This window comes from Giraffa tippelskirchi, chromosome X (assembly GCF_054371585.1).
Source record: "Giraffa tippelskirchi isolate mGirTip1 chromosome X, T2T-mGirTip1v1.2.pri, whole genome shotgun sequence".
NCBI classification, from domain to species: domain Eukaryota; kingdom Metazoa; phylum Chordata; class Mammalia; order Artiodactyla; family Giraffidae; genus Giraffa; species Giraffa tippelskirchi.
Window position 1 is genome coordinate 19,885,688 of NC_137289.1, and position 22,865 is coordinate 19,908,552.

The window sequence follows — 22,865 nt, forward strand, 5'->3', positions numbered from 1 at the left end:
TCTTCAGTGGAAGCAATGACATTGTCATTGAGGGATTTGAGGCGAGGGTGGCAAGGAAGGGCAGGGCCCTGGAGGCTGCTACCAAGTTCCCCAAGTCACTCATTAGCTCCGAAAAACACCAGCCACTGTGCTGTTTCCCATCCTCAAGAGAATGTGCCACCAAGATGGTCTCCAGAACCTTGTAATGCCTGGCCAAGAGAAAGATGGTTTCCATTTAGTCTATACTTTCAGCTGCTTCCCCCGAGGGAAGGCCTGGCCCGTCCACTTCACTGTGTAAATAACAGGCAGGAGGAGCCTGTCTGGTGACATGGGCCAGACTTCTCGGGTGCCTCCACGGATTGCAGATAAGCTGAGTGAAGACTCAGGGTGGAAGGCACCATGAGTGGATACCAGCCAGACCACCATGGCCCAGGCAGGTTGATTATACAGGCGGATCCCTGCTCTGGAGAGGGCTGGGCTGATGAGGATTTGGAGGCTGTTTCAACAGTCGACGTAATTTGAGGCCTAAGTAAAAATGTGTGTTTTGTAATAGAGACACTCATATTGGAAACAGGTGGGGTTTGGGCTTTTGCCTACTCTTGAAAATGGATTGTCTGAGGCCCACAGTGCTTTTCTGGCTCCAAAGTCTGCCTGTTTTGGGCTTGGAGCTTCACTAAGGATGAGGCCTGCTTGAGCCTCTGTTCTGAAGGGGGCTCCTTGAAGGTTACCAATGATATGGGGTTTTCATCAAGTTACAGACCTTGCCCCACAGTGAAGAGCAGCAGGAAGCCCAATTTCTGTCCTGTTGGTCATTATGTGTCCCTATGCTTCCTGGGGGCAAGTGAATAAGCAGCTACAAAACTTACTTGGAGGGGACTTCCTTGGTGGTCCATTGGTTAAGATTCTGAGCTTCCAATGCAAGGGGCACAGGTTCCATCTCTGATCAGAGAACTAAGATCCCATATGCCACAAGGCATGGCCAAAAAAAAAAAAACTTACTTGAAGCCCTGGCTGTATGCCAGGTACAGTGTAAGTATGTAGGAGAGACAAAGATGGGGCTTACATGCTAATACAAGGCATAATATGCACAGAAAATGATAACAGTAGAAGGTAACACAACTGCCAATCAAGCACGGTGGTCTAGGGCTCTCCAGACTGTTCCCTCAAAGCTTACTATAGTGCACTGGGAGTGTTTTATAAGTAGGATTGATTCATTAGTGTGTCCCTAGATGCATTTATTAATTCAATCCATAAACTCTTCTTCCATGGAAAGAGAGTTCATTCACACAAGAGTATGTGTGTGTGTGTTTTAAGTGAGGGTTCCTGGTTATTATTTAAATAATGAATCTCCTTTCTCTTCTCTCTGCAAACCATATTCTCATCTTCACCCTATAGTGAGTGTATTTTCAAGTGCAGTCTGGAATCAGTCAGAAAGTGATCTGTCCAAGTGTTGCTATGTAGAAACAGAAAGCTGTTTCCATCCATATGCCCAATCATCTGTAATACCCAGCATCTCATCTCATCTTTAATATTTTATCATTTTTAAAGAGAAACAACACTCATCATTGTATATTAGTTACAAGTGGTCAAAGTAGGGCTTAATTGGAGTTTTTCTGGGTTGGCGCAATTGATGTGCTGGTTCCATGAATGTGAAGGTAGAGCTCAGACAGGTTGGAAGGAGAGCATAGTGGGACTCCCACCACCACCACCAGCCCACCCTGGAAACTTCCTTTGGATCAAAAGGACCATTATGTTTAGGTAACTCTTGGGTGTTTGAATGCAATTTCTAAAGTACTACCTGCTCTAAACATCAGTGTTTTGAAGACAACTTAATGGACTACCTTAGCTGGGATTACCTTACCCACAGCTGGGGAGGGTTGCCAAGGGCTTGAAGTGGCCCTTGTTAGCATCACTTTTTATTATAGCTTATATTAAAAGACTACGAATACAATGAAGAAAATAAATTTAATGTGAGATTTTCCAATGTGTTGGGCCACATTTGGTCATCTATGGAATTACTGGGGAAATTACCTGCAAGATTTTACACAACGATCTCAAATATTTACTGGAATGCTGTGAATACAGAATCACCGACATATACAAATCCCGATGAATTTGCAGGTGGGTATCTGCTGGGTTTTCGTCAGCAAGCTAGACGATGCTCTGAATCCAGTTCCCAATTGGGAAGTTCCACCCTAGCACTTTGTTTCATGTGAAAACATGAACAAACTTGGTGTGGCTTTCTGGCTCTCACTGAAATGCCCTGGAGCCTTTCCACCTCCCTGCAGTCTGTGGGTCTGAGCCTCAAGTCAGACTGCATGGCTCTGGAGCCAAAGGCGATCTGAGATTGGAGGCCGTTTAGTTTATGACCATCTGGGGGGTCTTAAACCCTCATGAAACTGAATGGGTCTTCTTAATTTTGTTGCTGAGTAAGTGGGGTAATTGCTTCAAATTCCATTTCATTCTTGTGCTCTTGTTTTGATTTCTTGAGGACTGTACTTGATTTTCTCACTCAAATCCTATAAAGGTGCTCTCCACAGTGCTCTTAGGGAACCATTCTTTGGCCATTTTCTCTGATACCTGGTAAACAACTAAAAAGTCCTGCTCGTAATCAGTGACTGGATGGAACAGGAGCAGGGAATTTTGATCCCAGTCGTGAATCTTCCAATGGACTCTCCTGTGAAACTCATTCTTGGAGGACACCTCCTTGTTAAGGGAGGACCATGGATCTGAAGGTAGTCTGCAATGGATGTGACCAGAGGGAGGGAAAACAGAGTGTTAAGTGCTTCGTACACCTTTTGAAAAGATTTCTCTTTGCATATATGTGTGGGTAAAAATATACATGTGAATATGCTTTTGTTAGCATGAAGTCACCAAAGTTAGCCTAAGTAATGAACTTAGAGACTCTTCGAAACCTTTTCTGGTCTCTATGCTATACTGAAATCCCCATATAATTAGCCATTCATTTTTAAATCAGAAGAAATGAGCCATATTTGTAGGCAAAAATGTTGAGAAATAAAGAGGAAAGGGAGAGGGTAGAAAAAGATCAGGTACAGGCACAGTGCATGTGCTTCAAATTTTTTTTCCTGAGACTCTGAAAAGAGAAATGAAGTTTTGAATTTACCAAGTCTAACTGGACATGGAACAACAGACTGGTTCCAAATAGGAAAAGGAGTACGTCAAGGCTGTATATTGTCACCCTGCTTATTTAACTTATATGCAGAGTACATCATGAGAAACCCTGGGCTGGATGAAGCACAAGCTGGAATCAAGATTGTCGGGAGAAATATCAATAACCTCAGATATGCAGATGACACCACCCTTATGGCAGAAAGTGAAGAAGAACTAAAGAGCCTCTTGATGAAAGTGAAAGAGGAGAGTGAAAAAGTTGGCTTGAAGCTCAACATTCAGAAAACTAAGATCATGGCATCCGGTCCCATCACTTCATGGCAAATAGATGGGGAAACAGTGGAAACAGTGTCAGACTTTATTTTTCTGGGCTCCAAAATCACTGCAGATGGTGATTGCAGCCATGAAATTAAAAGATGCTTACTCCTTGGAAGGAAAGTTATGACCAACCTAGACAGCATATTAAAAAGCTTTGCCAACAAAGGTCTGTCTAGTCAAGGCTATGGTTTTTCCAGTAGTCACGTATGGATGTGAGAGTTGGACTATAAAGAAAGCTGAGCACCAAAGAATTGATGCTTTTGAACTGTGGTGTTGGAGAAGACTCTTAAGAGTCCCCTGGACTGCAAGGAGATCCAACCAGTCCATCCTAAAGGAGATCAGTCCTGGGTGTTCATTGGAAGGACTGATGTTGAAGCTGAAACTCCAATACTTTGGCCACCTGATGTGGAAGAACTGACTCATTGGAAAAGACCCTGATGCTGGGAAAGATTGAGGGCAGGAGGAGAAGGCAATGACAAAGGATGAGATGGTTGGATGGCATCACCGACTCAATGGACATGAGTTTGGGTGAACTCTGGGAATTGGCGATGGATAGGGAGGTCTGGTTTGCTGCGGTTCATAGGGTTGCAGAGAGTCGGACACGACTAAGTAACTGAACTGAACCTAACTGAATTAGGTTTTCTGATTTCAGAACAGGTTAAAGTGGGGTTTCTTTTCCCAACTGTAAGCTAGAATTGAAATTGAGGGCAATTTTGTCTTCTTAGACTTAGAAAGTATTTTCCAGGCAGAGTATTTTAAGGCACAACTTTCCTCGTAACTGATCAGTATATACAGAAATGTTTGAACAAATGCCTTCTTCATTCCATAGCAAATAAGGTGCTGATAAGATACAGGAGTGAAAATATAACCATCTGTTCAATAAGTAGTTCCAGAGGGGAGAGAGAGGGGAGAAGAATGTGTGTGTTCCTGTGTCGTCAACCCAAGGACTTTCCTAGTGACCCAAGTTACTAAAAGATAAGTAGGTGAGTCCAAACCAACCTATTCATAACATTTGCTGCTTTCTTAGAAATAAGCTGCAACCAAGCATCAGGCAATGTTCCTTGGGCATTGTTTGAGGGCTAGTTTGCAAAAGTCAAGTGAAGGAATTGTTTGAATCTTCTTTGAAAAGCACTGTGTAGCTTTTAGGAGATTTATCAAAGTCATTGAAGTAGCTTCTGAAACAAAGAAGGGATATAATTTTTTTTTTCTTGGCCACATAGCATTTGGGGATCTCAGTTCCCCAACCAGGGATGGAACCCATGCCCCCTGCAGTGGAAGCTCAGAGTCCTAATGACTGGACCGCCAAGGAAGTCCCATATAATATCTAAATTGTATAAACCTAAGTCGTTTGGAGGCTAGAAGGCAGCTGAAGGTGAGGCAGCTTTAGAGGAGCCAGCATTTTGCATTCACATTCCCTTCGTCTTCCTTGCCTGCTGTTTAGTCACTCAGTCATGTCCGACTCTTTGCGACCCCATGGACTATAGCCCACGAGGCTCCTCTGTCCATAGGATTCTCCAGGCAACAATACAGGAGTGGGCTGCCATTTCTTCCTTGCCTACTTTCTCTGTAATGGATTTGTCAACAACAGGATTGACCTAAAGAATTCCCTGAGAGCAACGCCTTGTTATTGAGCAAACAATTATAGTAAGAATGTTGAGATTTGGGCTCAAATTCTATTTTGTTACACCGACCTCTTACAGACCTCAGGTGAGTATGGTATGTAGGGCTTTAACGTGAAATGATCTCTAAGAAGAATTTCATTTTCCCAGGATCTTTGAATGAAATGAATACTGGTCCACTATTGTTTTCTCCCAGGGCTTATCTGGAGGGAGAACAGAGGGCCTATAGAAGTGTGTACTCCTCTCTTTCTTTGGGGCAGAGATCAAGCAGATAAGAGCCAGGGATCTTCAGCCAGCAGGGACTCCCCTTCAAAGCAGGAATGTGAGCAGGTCAACTCGTCCAGCTCTTGAAGGATTTGGGTGAGAATTTGTGTGTATTTACGCGTATACAATTGGACATCTAGCCCTCTCAGCTTGGGCTCATACCTCAATTTGACCAAGGGATTCTACTTAAACTTCTTTTGACAAGGAATATTCATCCACACAGAGCTGGAGGGTCCCACTCTTCCCCTCAACCCATGCTGCCATCAACCAATTCCCTGGAAGAGTAAGGCACCAGATGCAAGCCTCCTTAAATGTTACCGTCCACCCACATTTCACCGTTTTATTGATGAGAGTATCATGGAAGACAGTACAGTTTAGAACACACAGAAGATCAGCAGAACTTTGAACATGCAGGTAAAGAAGAGTCCTCACTGAACCAGAAAATCTGGAGCAGGGGCTTTGCTGTTGTGTGAGTGATGAAGGAATTATTTAAAAAGTCAGCATCAGAAACCCACTCTAAGCTATTCTAGGCTGTTGGTTTTATTTTCGTTTAAGAAAGCTCTTGCAAAATATAATCCATGCTGTAGGTTCAGTCATTCTCAGTACTTTCCATGATCTTCGTGATGTCCTGTGTTTAACACTCCCTCCAGGTGTTGTTATAGAAACACGAACACTACGGTCCTTCCTGCTTCCCTTCATCAAATACTGTTCTTTGACTAGAGCTGCCCAGAGGTTTCCTCTTTAACCTTTTCAAGCCCAGTGGTGTGTGGGCTCCACATTCTTTTCTAAATATGCAGAAGCCACCTGTTTGAGAATGTGGTCCAGAATATTGCTGGGCCTCAGTGTCAGGTTCACCACTTTGCCGTTTCCGGAATCCACCCATATATGTGTCTATATTTAGTCACCACCATCAACATTTTCCATTGCTTACATGTTTAGCCAACTTTTGTGTGGGCTGTTGCTTTGACCTTGCAGTGACGTTCTAACCATGTATGAGACCCAAAATAAATAATTAGAAGATCATCTGTTCACCACAGTCAGCAACCTCCTCAACCTATTTCATTTCAGCTACGGTTGGGACTGGAGCCAGGCATACTAGAGAGACGAACAACTCCTCTCAATGGCTTTGGGTCGCTGAGGGTCTTGTACCTGCAAATTGAGTTTTGCCCTTTAGCAGAAATGCTTGCCCACAGATGCACAGCAGGGTCTCCATCCTCTCTAAGAGGGGTGAAGGTGACATGATGGAGACTGGTCACAGATGCCCAGGCCACAGCATTCTAGAAAAAGCCCAACCCTCTACCCATTTGAGTGGGACAGAGATTGGCAACAGAGACTATTTCTGGGAAATCCGCAAGGGGAAGGAAATTACACAGTGTAGATTGTTTTTATTTAATAATTTCCTCCATAAAATCCGCTTCAAATGAACACCCTGGTGGTCCAGTGGTTAGGACTCCATGCTTCCACTGCAGGGGGCATAGGTTCGATCCCTGGTCAGAGAACTAAGATCCTGCATGCCTCACGGTGTGGCCAAAATAAAAATAAACTAGTCCTTTCTTAAAAAAAAAAAAAAATGGAACAGCCAGGAAAGATTAGCAAGGAGAGGGGATATGACAAGTTGAGTCTCCAAAATCAGGAGAGTGTTCTGGGAAGGGCCTGAGGAAGACTCCATGATGATGCAATCTTCAGCTTATTTCTGGAGCTCTGCATATGGCTGGTCATATGTTAGCCTCCTGTTTAACAGCAGAATGGGAAAGCGGGTTATAGAGTAAGCCGTGGATGGTCAGCTCCATGAGGGAGGGGCCCAGGTTTGTCTTGTTCAGGCACTTGTCTTGGAACAATGCCTGACACAGACTAGGAGACCAATAATTATTTAAGTCCATAACTATACATAGTATTATAATGTAGTTTAAAGAACAAAACATGAATAAACTCATTGGTCCCCTTTGAAGATATTAGGTAACTAAATCATTTGGAAAATGGTGAATAGTAAGAAAGAATCGAGCATTTATCTTTCTTTTCTATGTAAACCATACTCCCAGGGGAACAAAATATTATGAGGGGAAGATTTGTTTTACTGAAAGCATTCCAGCTAATAAGTGAGAAGAGACGGACAGAATTGAGGTGTCAAGATTTTGTATCCACTAATAAATCGATGAATCCAAGCCTTGATCATCAATTGTATTAGCATCATAAGAAGAATGACCAGGCATCGAGTGCTTCCTGATGACCTTCAAGCCACCACTTATGAAGGAATCGGCCAAAAGACTCAAACGTGAACCTGATCATGCTTCTAATTCTAACTTCCAATTGACAGGAAATCTAGGAAACCAGGCAGTACATTGCCATGAGTAAAATCCAGACTGGGAAACTGGACAAGACAAATACAAGAGGAAAAAAAAAGAGAAAAGGGGAATCTGAGAGGTTTTAAAAGGCTTAAGAAATTTATTGATTAATTGCCATGAATGAATTGGAGGTTGATCTTGATTTGAACAAATAAATTGTTTTAAAATCTTTTTCAGGGAGTTCCCTGGGCTTCCCTGGTGGCTCAGATGGTAAAGAATCTGCCTGCAATGCAGGAGACCTGGGTTTGATCCCTGGATTGAGAAGATCCTCTAGAGAAGGGAATGGCAACCTACTCCAGTATTCTTGCCTGGAGAATTCCATGGATAGAGGAGCCTGGCAGGCTACAGTCCATGGGTTGTGACTGACTGAGCGATTAATAGACACATACAAGGGAGTTCCCTGGCAGTGCAGTGGTTAGGACTCGGCCCTTTTGCTGCTGAGGGCCCAGGTTTGATCCCTGGTTGGGGAACTAAGATTCCACAAGCCTCGTGGTGGGGCCAAAAATAAATAAACAAATTTAATATTTTTTAAAAGAAAGAAACAATCATTGATGGGTGAATGATGGCAAGTTGAAGCAGAAGACTGCAGCTTGACAAGCCCATCTGTGCTCAGTGGCTAGCCCAAGCCACAGGGCAGTGAGACTAATTTTAGTTCCCACCTGCTGGTGGAAACAGGGCTCTGAAGATTCTACCAGGCTTGATTGGAATTAGTGTATGTATGCTCCATTTCAAGACCAGTTATCAAATCAGCCAGATAAAAATATTTGTAACTTCCAGGGGTTCTGTTTCAGGATGTAGGAGTCCCCTGCACCAAGGCTGGGGGAGGCTGCAGCCTGGTGAGTGGCCCAGAGCTGGACACTGTTGGCATCTTTGAAAGTTAAGGGCAGTTCGAATTGCTAGCCTAAACGGGAATATTAAAGTGAAAAAAGGTGTCAACAAGAGGTGGCCAAGCTCATTGGAGAGCTCATTCAGGGTGAGGAGAGAGAAAATGAAATTTGCCCACGAGAGAGCCATCCTGACTTACTCCACTGATGGAGGTGTAACTTTGATAAGGGTTATGGTCTAGTTTGGTGATGGCGCATCCCATGATTTTCTGAATTGTACTGGTTCCAAATTGATTTCTTACCTCATTGGCTTATTTATCATTTGGTTTCTAGGCCCTATCTGCTTCCCCCAAAGGATCTGAGGCGGCTTTCTTCCCTAGTGAATTTTCAAACAGGACCATTTTGAAAGACCTTTTCATACTGCCAGCAGCAGCGGGAGCCGGCGGGGCTGCGGGAGGCAGGCTGGGCCCCCAATTCTGGTTACTGAACTATTCAATATGCCAAGTATTTACAGGGCACCTGTGTGCATAGTTCTCTGGCTACAAAAGAGAAAGAAAGGCTGTTTTCCTTTCTACTTGGCTCAATCCACTCCCAAGGCCTCGGGAACTCGAAGAGGTGGGGAGCAAAGGTGAGACCCCCAGAACAAAAGGGGACATGTGGCAATTAGGAACTCTGGAGCCTCCTATAGACACTAAAAGACGGCTGGGTCCTTTTAGACATCACCACCCATGCTTCCCAAACTGAGGCCCGCAGACCCGTAGGGCTCCAAGACAGTGTGCTGGCCGCAGGGTAGGACTTGAAAGCAGCGAAGAAAACGTATGTCTTCTTTTTTAAAATTTTTTATTTATTTTATTTTATTATTTATTTATTTATTTTAATTGGAGGCTAATTACTTTACAATATTGTAGTGGTTTTTGCCATACATTCACATGAATCAGCCATGGGTGTACATGTGTTCCCCATCCTGACCCTTCCTCCATACCTCCCTCCCCATCCCATCCCTCAGGGTCATCCCAGTGCACCAGCCCTGAGCACCCTGTCTCTTGCTTAAAGATATTAATTAGAAAGTGAAGGAAGGGAGAGAACTTTGTTTTTCCTTTTTCAGACTTGTTATTTCTATATCAAAACAAACACATAGGCATTTATAAAATGAAAATGTGAGATTTCAAAGAAACTCCCTGCTTATGGCAGACTGCTTCAGATTATGCTCTGAGCCAGCCTCCCATAATCCCCTCCCTTCGGTGGGACTTGTATTGGGTGATATTTCTGTGGGGAATTTTAAGGGGCTCTAAGAATTATGACTGTGCATCCCAGTGCTGCCCAAGTGCTGAATTTCTGTGCGATACAGTGTGTGCCACATGGGTAATTTCAACTTTATAGTAGCCACGTTCAAAAGAGAAAAGGGACAGGTGAACCTGATTCTGGGAATAGATTTGCCTTAAGGTGATATACCCCAAATATTGTTATCTCAACCTGTAATCAATATTTTAAAAATTAGTAAGAAGATAGTTCATTTTCTTTTTTTTTCACATTACATCTCCGAATCTGGCGTGTATTTTCCATTTACCACACATCTCAATCCAGACCAGCACCCTTCCCAGGGTCAACAGCCACACGTCACCAGTGGCAACTTGGACCCCACTGCCCCGGGCTGACCCCCTGCCAGAGCAGAGGAGCCCGACTGCCAAGAATGGACTGCGCGGGCCTCACCTTCTCATTTTGTAAACGAGGAAATAGGGCCAGGACCGGAAGGTACAGTTTCTAGTCTGCTTCCTAAATTTCCCCAGAAAACTTTGTATTCTTATGTCAGATCCTTACCCTTTTCTTCCTTTACAGTGTGACTATTCTCTTGTTTGGAGAGCAGACAGACACACACACACATATACACCCACAAAGTATTTGCTCACATGCTTTGCCTTTTGCTTTCCACATTCCCTTCTTAGCCCCACACAAACCAAAATGCTCTCTCCTATGGCCTGTTTCCCCCAGGTCCAGCCTTCCAGACACAAAAAGCAGACACTCCAACCCCAGGTCGGAAGTTCATAAGTGCTAGTGACTTCACTTGCAAAACCCTCTCCATCCCCACCCTGACTCACTCCACACACCTTCCCACATTTTCAAAGAGGCCTTCTGGAAATCACCCCTTATCATCACTTTGTGGGTAACAATGCACCAGGGCTGCAGCCTTTCAGGGTGGGGTGTTTCAATGCTATTCCAGGAGCCTGTACAGTCATTGTTACAATCAATGAAAAAATCCAGTGACTCTAAAGAAGAAAAGGAACTCACCCACAAAGCCCTCTCCCCAAGCATAAGCACTGCTCATAGGATTTCCTTCCTGCACAGGGCCTTTTGATGGGCCTGAGACACTTCGGAGGAGGGCCAGCTGGGACCGGGACCACAGTGGCCGTAACCTTGTCTCAGTCAGTTTCCCACAGCTTGGCTGCTGCAAGGGCTTCCTAAGGAAGGGGAGTCCCAGCCCCTCCCCCCAGGCAGCCCCTCCTTATAGACGTGCACTTGCCATGGGACTGGCCCACTCCATCCCCAGCGCAGCCTGAAGCTGTCAGTTGTGCACACAGGAGCCCAAGCAGCCTGTGGAGGTTCCTTGACCCCACTGGCCCCGGGCTGACCCCCTGCCAGAGCAGAGGAGCCCGACTGCCAAGAATGCACTGGAATCCCGCTGAGGCTGGAGCCGCGGCCGCGAAAATGCACGGAATGCCATTTGTTCAGACACACTGGCCTTTGCACAGAAAAGCTCTTTGGGCTTCAACAGAGGTAGGATGCATTGTTTCAGGACTAAGGGTCTGATCCAAGTTCACTTCAGTCGGTCTTAAAAGGAAGACGCCAGCTCATTAAAGCAGAGCAAAGCAGCGGTGCTGCAGAGATGACTTGAACTTGACAAAGTTCCCACCCGGTCTCAATTTTGAGACTGATGTCAGATCTCGTGTTAAAAAGAAAAACCCAAAGGAGAAAAAAAAAAGCCCTTAGGCTGTTCACAAAATGGGTATTCTCATAAAGATAATTCCACTGTGATCTACAGTGTAAGGAAAAGATTTAGAAATGACTATGATTTAGAAAATGATTTTTGTAATTTAAGAATTATCATTAGAATTAATTTTCATTAACTTGACGGGATTCCATTTTGGTCGTGGTGGAGGGGTGTGCGCTGGTGAGGCATGTGGTAAAGTAACATCAGAACTAGGCTGGGGCTGCCTAACATTTACCTAATACTTTCCGTTTGACACACTGTTTTCAAAAAGTCTTTTTTTCCACATAATTAAAATATAACCGTCAAGGTAAGCAAATGGGTATGAGCTGTTACTATGGTGAGATGAGGAAACTGAGGCAGCTCACCAGAAGGTGAAGGGACTAGCCCATGCTGACAAGGCTTATCCATTAAAAATAATGTTAATAATACAATCATCATTTTAACGTTATTTTTACTGGGTTAATAATACAATCATCAGAGACCTCCCTGGTGGTCCAGAGGCTGAGATTCCACACTCCCAATGCAGGGGACCTGAGTTTGATTCCTGGTCAGGGAACTAGATCCCATGTGCTGCAACTAAGACCTGGTGCAGCCAAATACATAAATATTTTTTAAATGACTCATCCTTTAAAAAAAAATCATCAATTATATCACATGTTATAGCTTACGTGCATGCTCAGTCACTTCAGTCGTGTCCAACTCTTTGGGACCCTATGGACTGTAGCCTGCCAGGCTCCTCTGTCCATGGAATTCTCCAGACAAGAATACTGGAGTGGGTTGCCATGCTTCCTCTAGGGGATCTTCCTGGCCCAGGGATTGAACCTGGGTCTCCTGCACTGCAGGCAGATTCTTTACCCACTGAGCCACTGGGGAAGCCCTATCGCTTATATGTGGAATCTAAAAAAAAGGGGGGATACAAATGAGAAGTAGAAGTGCAGATGTGGAAAACAAACGTATGGCTACCTGGGCATAAAGGAGGGGAGGGATAAATTGGGAGATTGGAACTGATGTGTACAAATTGCTATATAAAATAGATAACCAATAAGAACCTACTGTATAACATAGGGAACTCTACTCTAATGACCTACATGGGAAGAAAATCTAAAAAGGAATAGATATATGTATATGTATAACTGATTCGCGTTGCTGTACAGCAGAAACTAACACAACACTAAATTAACTATATGCCAATAAAAATTTTAAAACAATAATACAATCATCATTATCATCATCTTGCCTGTAACATCTGACACATACACTGCCTCCTTCATGCTAGTTACTGTGGTAAGGGCTTTGAACATATTTCCTCATTGCACTAACCATAACTCTATGGAAGAAGGTGTTGTCATTCTTCCCAGTTTATAAATGAGGAAACTGCAGCACACTGATATTCAGTACCTTGTCTAGAGTCACATAAGCTAGTATGTGTCAGAGTCTGTATTTGAACCCAGACCTCTCCAACCCCTAATCCTTCATCCCATCACCTTTTCTCCTTATCAGAGTAGAAAGAGCATTTGAGAAATATGGACAGTAGTAATTGCAGCTCTGTCATGTTTGACTCCAATACATGCTCCTTCTTTCAGCATTTATTGAGTGACTACTATATGTATGGTTCTGTGTGTGTGTGTGTGTGTGTGTGTGTGTGTAGGGGACATGGTGGCGGGGGCAGAGGTTAGAGAGAAGAGATCATTAAGAAATTTGCTTATTTACTAATTATGAATTTATTTGTCCACTGTTCCTGTTCTCATCATGTTTATGCTCCAGGGTGGCAGACAAATGTGTAAAAATCTAATGGGGTGGAATGCTAAGGGGCTGAAGGGAGGTACCAGTAATCTGGGCTTCACTGGTGGCTCAGTGGTAAAGAATCCACCTGCCAATTCTGTAGATGCAGTTTTGATCCCTGCGCCAGGAAGATCTCCTGGAGGAGGGCATGGCAACCCACTCCAGTATCCTTGCCTGGAGAATCTCCATGGTCAGAGAAGCCTGGCGGGCTACAGTCCATAGGGTCGCAAAAGAGTTGGGACACAATTTAGTGACTAAAACAACAACAGTTGGTAATCTACTGGGGGAGCGAGTCCTAACCTTAATGCAAGAAAGGGAGGAAGGGATACACTTTCCCCTGAAGACAACGTAAGCGTAAGGCAGGGACATGGGGCCATGTGACCAGAGCAAGGTCAGAGAGAGCAGGAAGCTGCATGTGATTGGAACCTAGGGTGTGGTGGAGCTTGAAACAGTAAAAGGTGGAGTCCAGAAAGGCAAAAGGCAATTTAGGGCCAGATGCTTGAATGGAATGCTGAAGAATTGAACTTTTATTCCTTGGGTGATGGGGAACCACTGAATAATTTTGAGTAGAAAAATGAGAGAAGTATATAACATGCTATGCTTTTTTCAGGGGTAGAGAGGAGTCAGTATGGCCACTCTTTCAGGCATGCAAGATCATACTTCCCTGGGCACCTGCAGTGGAAGCACCAAGTCTTAACCATTGGACTGCCAGGGAAGTCCCTGACTTGCTAGGCTTTTTAAGGAAGCGTGCAGGAGAGGCTGGAGGAAAGTGCCTTCACTGAGAATGCTGGAAGAAGATCCTGAGTTCCAAGTGGAACGAGAGACATCAAATGATACTTCCTATGAACTACAGCATGCGCCTCGCCCACCACCTCTGAGATTCCAGTTTGGAGGAGTAAAAGCATGGCCATGATCTATTAACTTAGTTCTTAGGAAGAAAGAACAGGTCCTGTTGGAGGACATTCCAGTCCACTTGTGGAGGGCATTCTACCTACTGTATTAGTTTCCTAATGTTACTGTTAACACATTACCACAAATGCAGTGGCTTGAAATCACACAGATTTATGATCTTCAAGTTCTGGAGGACAGAATTCCTAATATCAAGGAATTGGCAAGGCTGTGTTCCTTTGGGAGGCTTCACCAGAAAATGGGTTTCATTTCCTTTTCCAGCTTCTTGAGGCTGCCTACATGTCTTAGTGGATGACGCCTTCCTCCACTTTCAAAGCCAGCAACCCAGCATTTTCAAATCTCTCTAACCTCTGCTTTCATGGTCATATCTCTTTCTCTGACTCTGAGCTTCCTGCCTCTCTCTATATAAGGTCTTACAAGGTCTTTATAATGACAATGGGTCCACCTGGATAACCTCGGATCATCTCTCCAACTTGAAGTCCTTAACTACATCACGTCTCCCAAGTCTCTTTGGCCATGTAAGATAACAGGCTCTGAGGATTAGGCTGTGGACATCTTTAGAGTGGGCGTGGTGTAGCCTGCCATGCCCATGCTCCTTTAAATCATCTATTTCTCAAGCACCTTAGAGAAAAATGGCTGTCTATCAACGGTAGCTATTTAGACTTTTTTCCTGGTACTTGAAATATCAATAACCTCAGATATGCAGATGACACCACCCTTATGGGAGAAGGTGAAGGGGAAATGAAGAGCCTCTTGATGAAAGTGAAAGAGGAGAGTGAAAAAGCTGGCTTAAAACTCAACATTCAAAAAACTAAGTTCATGGCATCTGGTCCCATCACTTCATGGCAAATAGATGGGGAAACAATGGAAACAGTGACAGACTGTATTTTCTTGGGCTCCAAAATCACTGCAGATGGTGACTGCAGCCATGAAATTAAAAGACACCTGCTCCTTGGAAGAAACGCTATGAGCAACCTAGACAGCATATTAAAAAGCAGAGACATTACTTTGCCAACAAAGGTGCGTCTAGTCAAAGCTATGGTTTTTCCAGTAGTCATGTATGGATGTGAGAGCTGGACAATAAAAAAGGCTGAGCACCGAAGAATTGACACTTTCAAACTGTGGTGCTCGAGAAAACTCTTGAGGGTCCCTTGGACAGCAAGAGATCAAACCAGTCAATCCTAAAGGAAATAAACCCTGAATATTCATTGGAAGGACTAATGCTGAAGCTGAAGCTCCAATACTTTGGCCACCTGATGTGAAGAACTCATTCATTGGAAAAGACCCTGATGCTGGGAAAGATTGAAGGCAGGAGAAGGGGACAACAGAGGATGAGATGATTGGATGGCATCACCGACTCGATGGACATGAGTTTGAGCAAGCTCCGGGAGTTGGTGATGGACAGGGAAGCCTGGCGTGCTGTAGTCCATGGGGTCGCAAAGAGTTGGACATGACTGAGTGACTGAATTGAACTGAACTGAAGACTTTTTTCCTGATACTTGAGGAATCTCTGATGGAGACATCATATGGGCCATAAGTTCATTTGGATTTTTCCATAAGACGTTACAGAAAAATCTGAAGAACTTTGTAGGCAATCTAGTATAATGCCTCCTACAGGAAGATGCTATGCTTGGGTTGGTTCCCAGAGGGCTGCAATTACTGAGGTAAATCTTCGGACCAAAGTAGGACTGCCCTTGGCCTCAGTGAAGTGAAAGTCACTCAGTCGTGTCTGACTCTGTGACCCCATGGACTGTAGCCTGCCAGGCTCCTCTGTCCATGGAATTCTCCAGGCCAGAATACTGGAGTGGGTAGCTATTCCCTTCTCCAGGGGATCTTTCAAATCCAGGGATCAAACCCAGGTCTCCTGCACTGCAGGCAGATTCTTTACCGTCTGAGCCACCAGGGAAGCCCACCCCTGATCTCAGAGTTCCTGTAAAATTTGTCCTCAAAAACCACCTTGCACAGGAGCCTGGGAGCTGGCATTCCCTGCCCAGCCCTGGAGCTGTCACAGGCAGCGAGGAGTTTGCACGGTTCCTGGGAGCAGTTCAGCAGTGCTGTAGCCCAGGGGGACTGTGAGGTCTTGTTATCTAGGGAATTCTGGGACTGCAAACTGGTTTTCTTGTTTCACCTAAGGAAGACCAAATAGAAAAGCTAAATGAGATGATGAAAAGAAAAATTCACTGTATCTCTGCATGCGGGCAAAGCGCTTTTAGCACTCTGTGTGAATCCTTCCCATCTTGTGAGGGGGTTAATCAAGAGCTGTCTGGATACACATCCTGACTGTGTGCTGGGCCCGCTAATGGAAACCCCATCCATCTGAATTTCAGACAAGGGTTGAGTTAAAGCTTTTTTTTGCCCTGGCTATGAATAAATGAGCCAAAGCATGGTGTAAACTAGAATGCCTGGATGAATGAAAGAGAACAAATGTCTCAGCCCCTCACAAGCACTGCAGATGTGTACACTGACAAAAAAAAAAAATGCTGATTAAAAATCATTCTGTAACTGAAAATTGACAACAAATTGATCATTATGCTATTGACAAAGCATCGACCTGTGAGGAACTAAAACCTTAAACTGCTGTTTAAAGTCTCCTTTGGCCACGTAGCAATACACTTGTATCAGTAATTTTACTGGGCACATTTCTGGATACTTCTGCCACTCTCAGAATATGTTTAACTTTGACAACATTGGTTGCCAATGGAGAACATAGCTATTATGGACTCTGTGGGAGAGGGAGAGGGCGGGATGATATGGGAGAATGGCTTTGAAGCATGTAAATTATCATATGTGAAATGAATCGCCAGTCCAGGTTTGATGCATGATACAGGGTGCTCGGGGCTGGTGCACCGGGATGACCCGGAGGGGTGGGATGGGGAGGGAGGTGGGAGGGGGGTTCTGGAAGGGGAACACATGTACACCCATGGTGGATTCATGTCAATGTATGGCAAAACAAATACAATATTGTAAAGTTAAAAAATAGATAAATAAACTAATTTAAAATAAAAATAAATAAAAATAAATGAAATGGATCCTATCCAGAACCAGGACCAGAGTGTGCCCATTGGGTTTGTCAAAAAGATATTAAAACACGAAGACAAAAAACAACAAAGGAAAGATGCCATGTAAGAAAAGGGAGATTGGGCTTGCCTCATTCCCAGTTGAACGATATAAAAACCAATTGGTCAAATAAACATGGATTTTAAATTAAAAAAAAATGATTCAGTGGATCCTCCAAAGAGTTCCATTTAATCGTTTTGTTAGGCTGAACCTGATGACTGGATGAAAGTAATCTTGGAACCAGCTTGTGGTGTCTGGCACACCTCATCTCTGCTTTGGATCACTTTGTGTATGCATAGAATAAGCTTTAGGGTTTTAGCATTCCTTGATGTTTAGTTTAGTTATTTTATCAACTGCTTTCAAAGGGACCTTTAAAAGACTTCTTTTCTCACTCAGCACACCACCCAACCCCGGCCTGTTTCATGGCATTATTATTATTTGAGCTAAGTGTGTTTTGAGTATATTGCAGCTGAACCTCTGGAAATAAAATGAAAGGTTTTGAATGATGTAGTGTCCGGGGCCTAGACTAGCCTCCCCCAGACAAATACCTATTGATCTTCGGAGTCAGTTGCCCAATGGCCATGCCTCCATTGCCCAGGAGGAACGGGCCTTCCCTCTGTCCCTGCCCTGTGACTTCTCCCACAGCCCCCATCACACCACCCAGCACATGATTTGTGTACCTCTCTTCTTCAGAGACGCTTAATGCCTCCAAGGCAAGGGCCCTCTCTAATTTTTTTTCTAAAACTTTCAACAACTATTTCAATCACACAAGTAATGCCTCGAAACGGTTTCATTGTATAAAAAAAAAAAAGTGTAAATAAATAAATAGAGATAAAACAACATTTCTGTTCATTCCCCTATTCCCATTCCTTTCACAGCTATCCAAATCCTTCTATTTTGTTTTTAATTTTAATTTTATCATTAATTGTGCTTATAAGCACCTGCCATTAAATTTACCATCTTAATCATTAAGTATAAACTTAAGTATAAAGTGGTAAGTATATTCACATTGTTGTACAACAGAGCTCTAGAACGTTTTATTCTTGCAAAACTGAAATGCTATGCCTATTTAACACTATCTCTCCCCCACTGCCGCCAAGGCCTGGGTACCTTTCTCCTTTCTGTCTCTGTGAATGTCATTACTCTAAGTACCATATATAAATAGAGTCATACAATATTTGTCCATTTGTGACTGGCTTATATCACTTAGCATAATGATGTCAAGGTCCATCCATGGTATAGCGTGTGTCAGAATTTCCTTCCTTTTTAAAATATTTAATTATTTTTGGCCATGCTGCGTGACATGTGGGATCTTAGTTCCCTGACCCGAGATCAAACCCGAACCCCTTGCATTGAAAGTGTAGAGGCTTAACCACTGGACCACCACGAAAGTCCTAGAATTTAAGGCTGGATAATATTCCATTATTCCATTATATGGCTGTATATTTTGTTGATCCATTCACTCATCAATGGACATTTGGGAAGCTTCCATTTCTTGGCTATCATGAATAATAAAGCAGTGAACATGAGTGTGCAAATATCTCTTTGATCTGCCTTGAATTATTTTCTATATCTACCCAGAAGTGGGATTACTGGATTACTAGATCATATTTCTAATTTTTTGAGGAACCATCGTATTGTTTTCCATAACAGCTGTACCATTTTACATTCCCACCAATAGCAAACAAGTGTTCCCTTTTCTCTGCATCCTTGCCAACACTTGTTTTCTGTTCTTTTGGTAGCTGCCATTCTCATTGGTGGTGGTGATTTAGTCGCTAAGTCGTGTCTGACTCTCGCGACCCCATGGTCAGTAGCCTGCTAGGCTCCTCTGTTCATGGGATCCTCCAGACAAGAATACCAGAGTGGGTTACCATTTCCTTCTCCAGTTCTCATGGGTATGAGGTGGTATTTCACGATGGCTTTAGAGAAAAAAATTCTCTAATGATTACTGATGTTGAGCATCTTTTTGATGTTGGTCATTTGTATATCTTCTTTAGGGAATTGTCTGATGAAGTACTTTGCCCATTTTTAATCAGCTTAGCTTGTGTTGTTGAGTTGTGTTAGATGTACGACTTTCAAATATTCTCTCACATTACACAGGTTGTCATTTGAGTCTGTCAATTGTTTCCTTTGATGCATAAACATTTTTAAGTTTGATATAGTCCCATTTGTCTTTTTTTGCTTTTGTTGCCTCTGCTTTTGGTGTCATATCCATCCAAGAAAGCATTGCCATATCCAATTTGTTGAAATGTTTCCTCTATGCTTTACAGTTTTAGGTCTTAAGTTTAGCTATTTAATCCATTTTGAGTTAATTTTTGTATGTGGTGTGAAGAAAGGGTCAACCTCATTCTTTTGCATGTGGATATCCAGTTTTCCCTACACCGTTTGTTGAAGGAAGTATTCTTTCCCTGTTGTGTTTCCTTGGCACCTTTGTTGAAGATCATTTGACCAATATATGCAAGGACTTATTTCTTGGCTCTGTACTCCATTGGTCTATATGTCTTTATGCCAGTGCCACACTGTAACAATTACTATTGCTTTGTAATAGGTTTTGAAATCAGGAAGTATGAGGCCTCTAGCTTGTCCTTTTCTCTAAGATCATTCTGGATATTCTAAGTCTCTTGAGGTCCCATATGAAGCCTAATGGCAATTTTTGTATAAATAGAAAAATCTAATATTCATATGTAATCTGTAGTTTTCTTTAGAACAATTTTTTAAAAACTTAAATGAAATCAGACCAGGCAGATTTCTCTGCTTTTTCCATGCAGCAGCCTCAGCCTCATGGTGGTACATGTTGAACCCTCCCAATTCTTTTAAGCTGTTGTACAGTCTTCAAATGATATGTAACTGTCTCCTATATGTCTCAGGTGGCTTCCCACATGGGTCAGAGATAAAGAACCTGCCTGCCAATGCAGGAAACATAAAAGATGAGGATTCTATCCCTGGATCAGGAAGATCCCCTGGAGGAGGGCATGGCAACCTACTCCAGTAATCTTGCCTGAAAAATCCCACAGACAGAGGAGTCTGTCAGGCTACAGTGCATGGAGTCACAAAGAGTTGGACACGACTGAGCGACTGAGCACAAAAACATGTTTGGTAATGGTCTGATAATAATAGGCACTGTGCTAACCTCTAGGTGTCAGAGGGGAAAACATAGGTAATAGGATACAGCTGTGAACAAGACAGGCAGGACATCTGTCCTCAGAGTGTTTACATTCTAGTTGGAAGAGAGACATAGTAACCCAAACTGGAAGATAATTTCTGATTATGGTAAATGCAATGAGATAAATAAAAAGATCACGTGATGACATGGTCTAAAGGTTGGAAGGATCTTGAGTTAGTCATGGGTCATGGAAGGCTTCAAGGAGCCATTCATGTGGCATGTAAATGTTTGTTGAATGACTGAATGAATGAATAAGCAAATGAAACACTGACTGAATAAATAGAAGTAAGTTGGTTTCTGGTATGAATATATGTTTATCGTTCCATACTATATGTAACTCTGTATAGCTATAGCTGTTCTATAGAGACTTAACTGTCTTCTAAGAATAGATCATGGGGGTGGGTAAGTCCAGAAGTCCCCAGGTCAGATGATGCTCTAACTCAAGGTGAGTCAATGATGAAGATCGAGATTTTTACTCTTGGGTAACTTGAGGCTTTGAAACTCCTAGGCTGATTCCCTTTTCCCTAGGGAAGGTTTGAGAGATGAGGTACCATGAGTTTAGTGTGGATAATGTCAGTTGTCTACCAGCACCTGGCACAGGCAATTACAGGATGTGCACCTACAAGGAAATTTGAATTTGGAAAAAGGAAAGAGTTCACAGGAACAGGAAACAGTGAGGAGGAGATGGGGTGGCATCAGATCTTTCCAGAACAAGGAGGCAGAGCTGATGTCAGAGCCAGAGACACTGTCCTCAGTGACACCATTGCCTTTTTGGTGCTGTATTCATAGGGGTGGCAACAGACCTTGGGTGGCCAGGCCAGAGGATGTTCTATGGCTTTTCCCCTAGAAGGGTGATAGTAGGAACTTTTGGCCATAGATGAGACTTCTCCCTTGATAAGGTTTTGTGTGACAGCACCCATGGGGACTTGGCTGGGTTTTCATGAATCACTAACCTGACAGGGAATTCCTGTATTTCTGCTTATGTCCTAAATGGAAGTTTCATGTCCATGGACATAGACATATATATTCTCTGAAAGCCCATTGCATGACAATGGCCCTTTATGTGTATTTTCCAATACAGTAGGTCCTCTACATATGAACCTTCAAGTTTCAAGCTTTCAGCGATGTTAACGTGCATTCGCATGTGCAGTCATGTAAGTTAGTTCACGTGTCTGGCATATATTGTCACATATGTGCATCCTCTACAAGTGGTTGTACTTTTGTGCACTTTACTGTAAAGTACTGTAAAGAGTACTGTTGTACAGTATTTTTATTTCAAGCCCAGCATGTCTGCAAGCAAGCATAAAAGCAGCAGTGATATAGCTGGTACTACTGTACTTTTCAAGGTACTGTAAGATGGGCTTCCCTGATGGCTCAGACAGTAAAGAGCCTGCCTCCAGTGCAGGAGACCCAGGTTCAAACCTTGGGTTGGGAAGATACCCTGGAGAAGGAAAAGGTAACCCACTCCAGTATTCTTGCCTGGAACATCCCATGGATGGAGGAGCCTGGTGGGCTACAGTCCATGGGATCACCAAGAGTCAGACATGACTGAGCAACTTCACTATGTATTATTTGTGTGAAAAGTATTATAAACCTATTACAGTACAGTACTATATAGCCAACTGTGTTATTAATAGTTGGGTACTAGGCTAACTTTGTTGGACTCACAAACAAATTGGACTTAGGAAATGGGCTCTTGGAATGGAACTTGTTTGTATGTAGGGACTTATTGTAGTCAGGCACAGATTCAAACCACTTAAAGGAAGATGCCATTAAAAGACCTGTGTTGGGGATTACGAGTCCTAGGTCTCAGCCTATGACATTTCACATGCTGCCCAACCTCCCTCGACTGCAGTTACCTCATCTAGAAAATGACTACATGATTCCAGCTGCTCCTTTCAGCATGAGATTCAATGATGATATAACTCTTGCAAGTGTAGATATTCCCCTGGGACCCATGGTGATTTTTGTGCAAACCACAGAGGTCAAATGGGCCCAAGCCTCTTGGGTATGGAGGAGGAAAGATAGTACATTATTTACAAGATTTGCTAGATTCTGAAGTAGTTGGGTTTGTCAAATATGCAACGATGAAGGAAATTAGAAACATTAGGTTAAAAGTGAAGGGATGACAGTCTTCCCTGGCTCCAGTGATTAAGACTCTGTGCTTCCAATGCAGGGGGCCCTGGTTGGTCCCTTATCAGGGAACTAAGATCCCACGGGCAGCCGAAAGGAAAAAAACAAACAAACCACAAGAACAACAAATGTCAAAGGACAAGAAGGAAAGATCAAAAGATCAAAACATTGGGGCTTTATTCCCAAGTTGCAAAGTACAGCTGTCGGGAGTGTTTCCCATCCTCCTCATCCCCCAACTCCCTGTACCCCTGCCTCTGCTGCCCCCACCCCTGGGGCACTTGCTACCCTTTAGAGACTGTGCAAGCAAGTCAGCTGGATCCTTGGACCCAAGCAATCCTCTCATCTATTTGCCCTATTTCC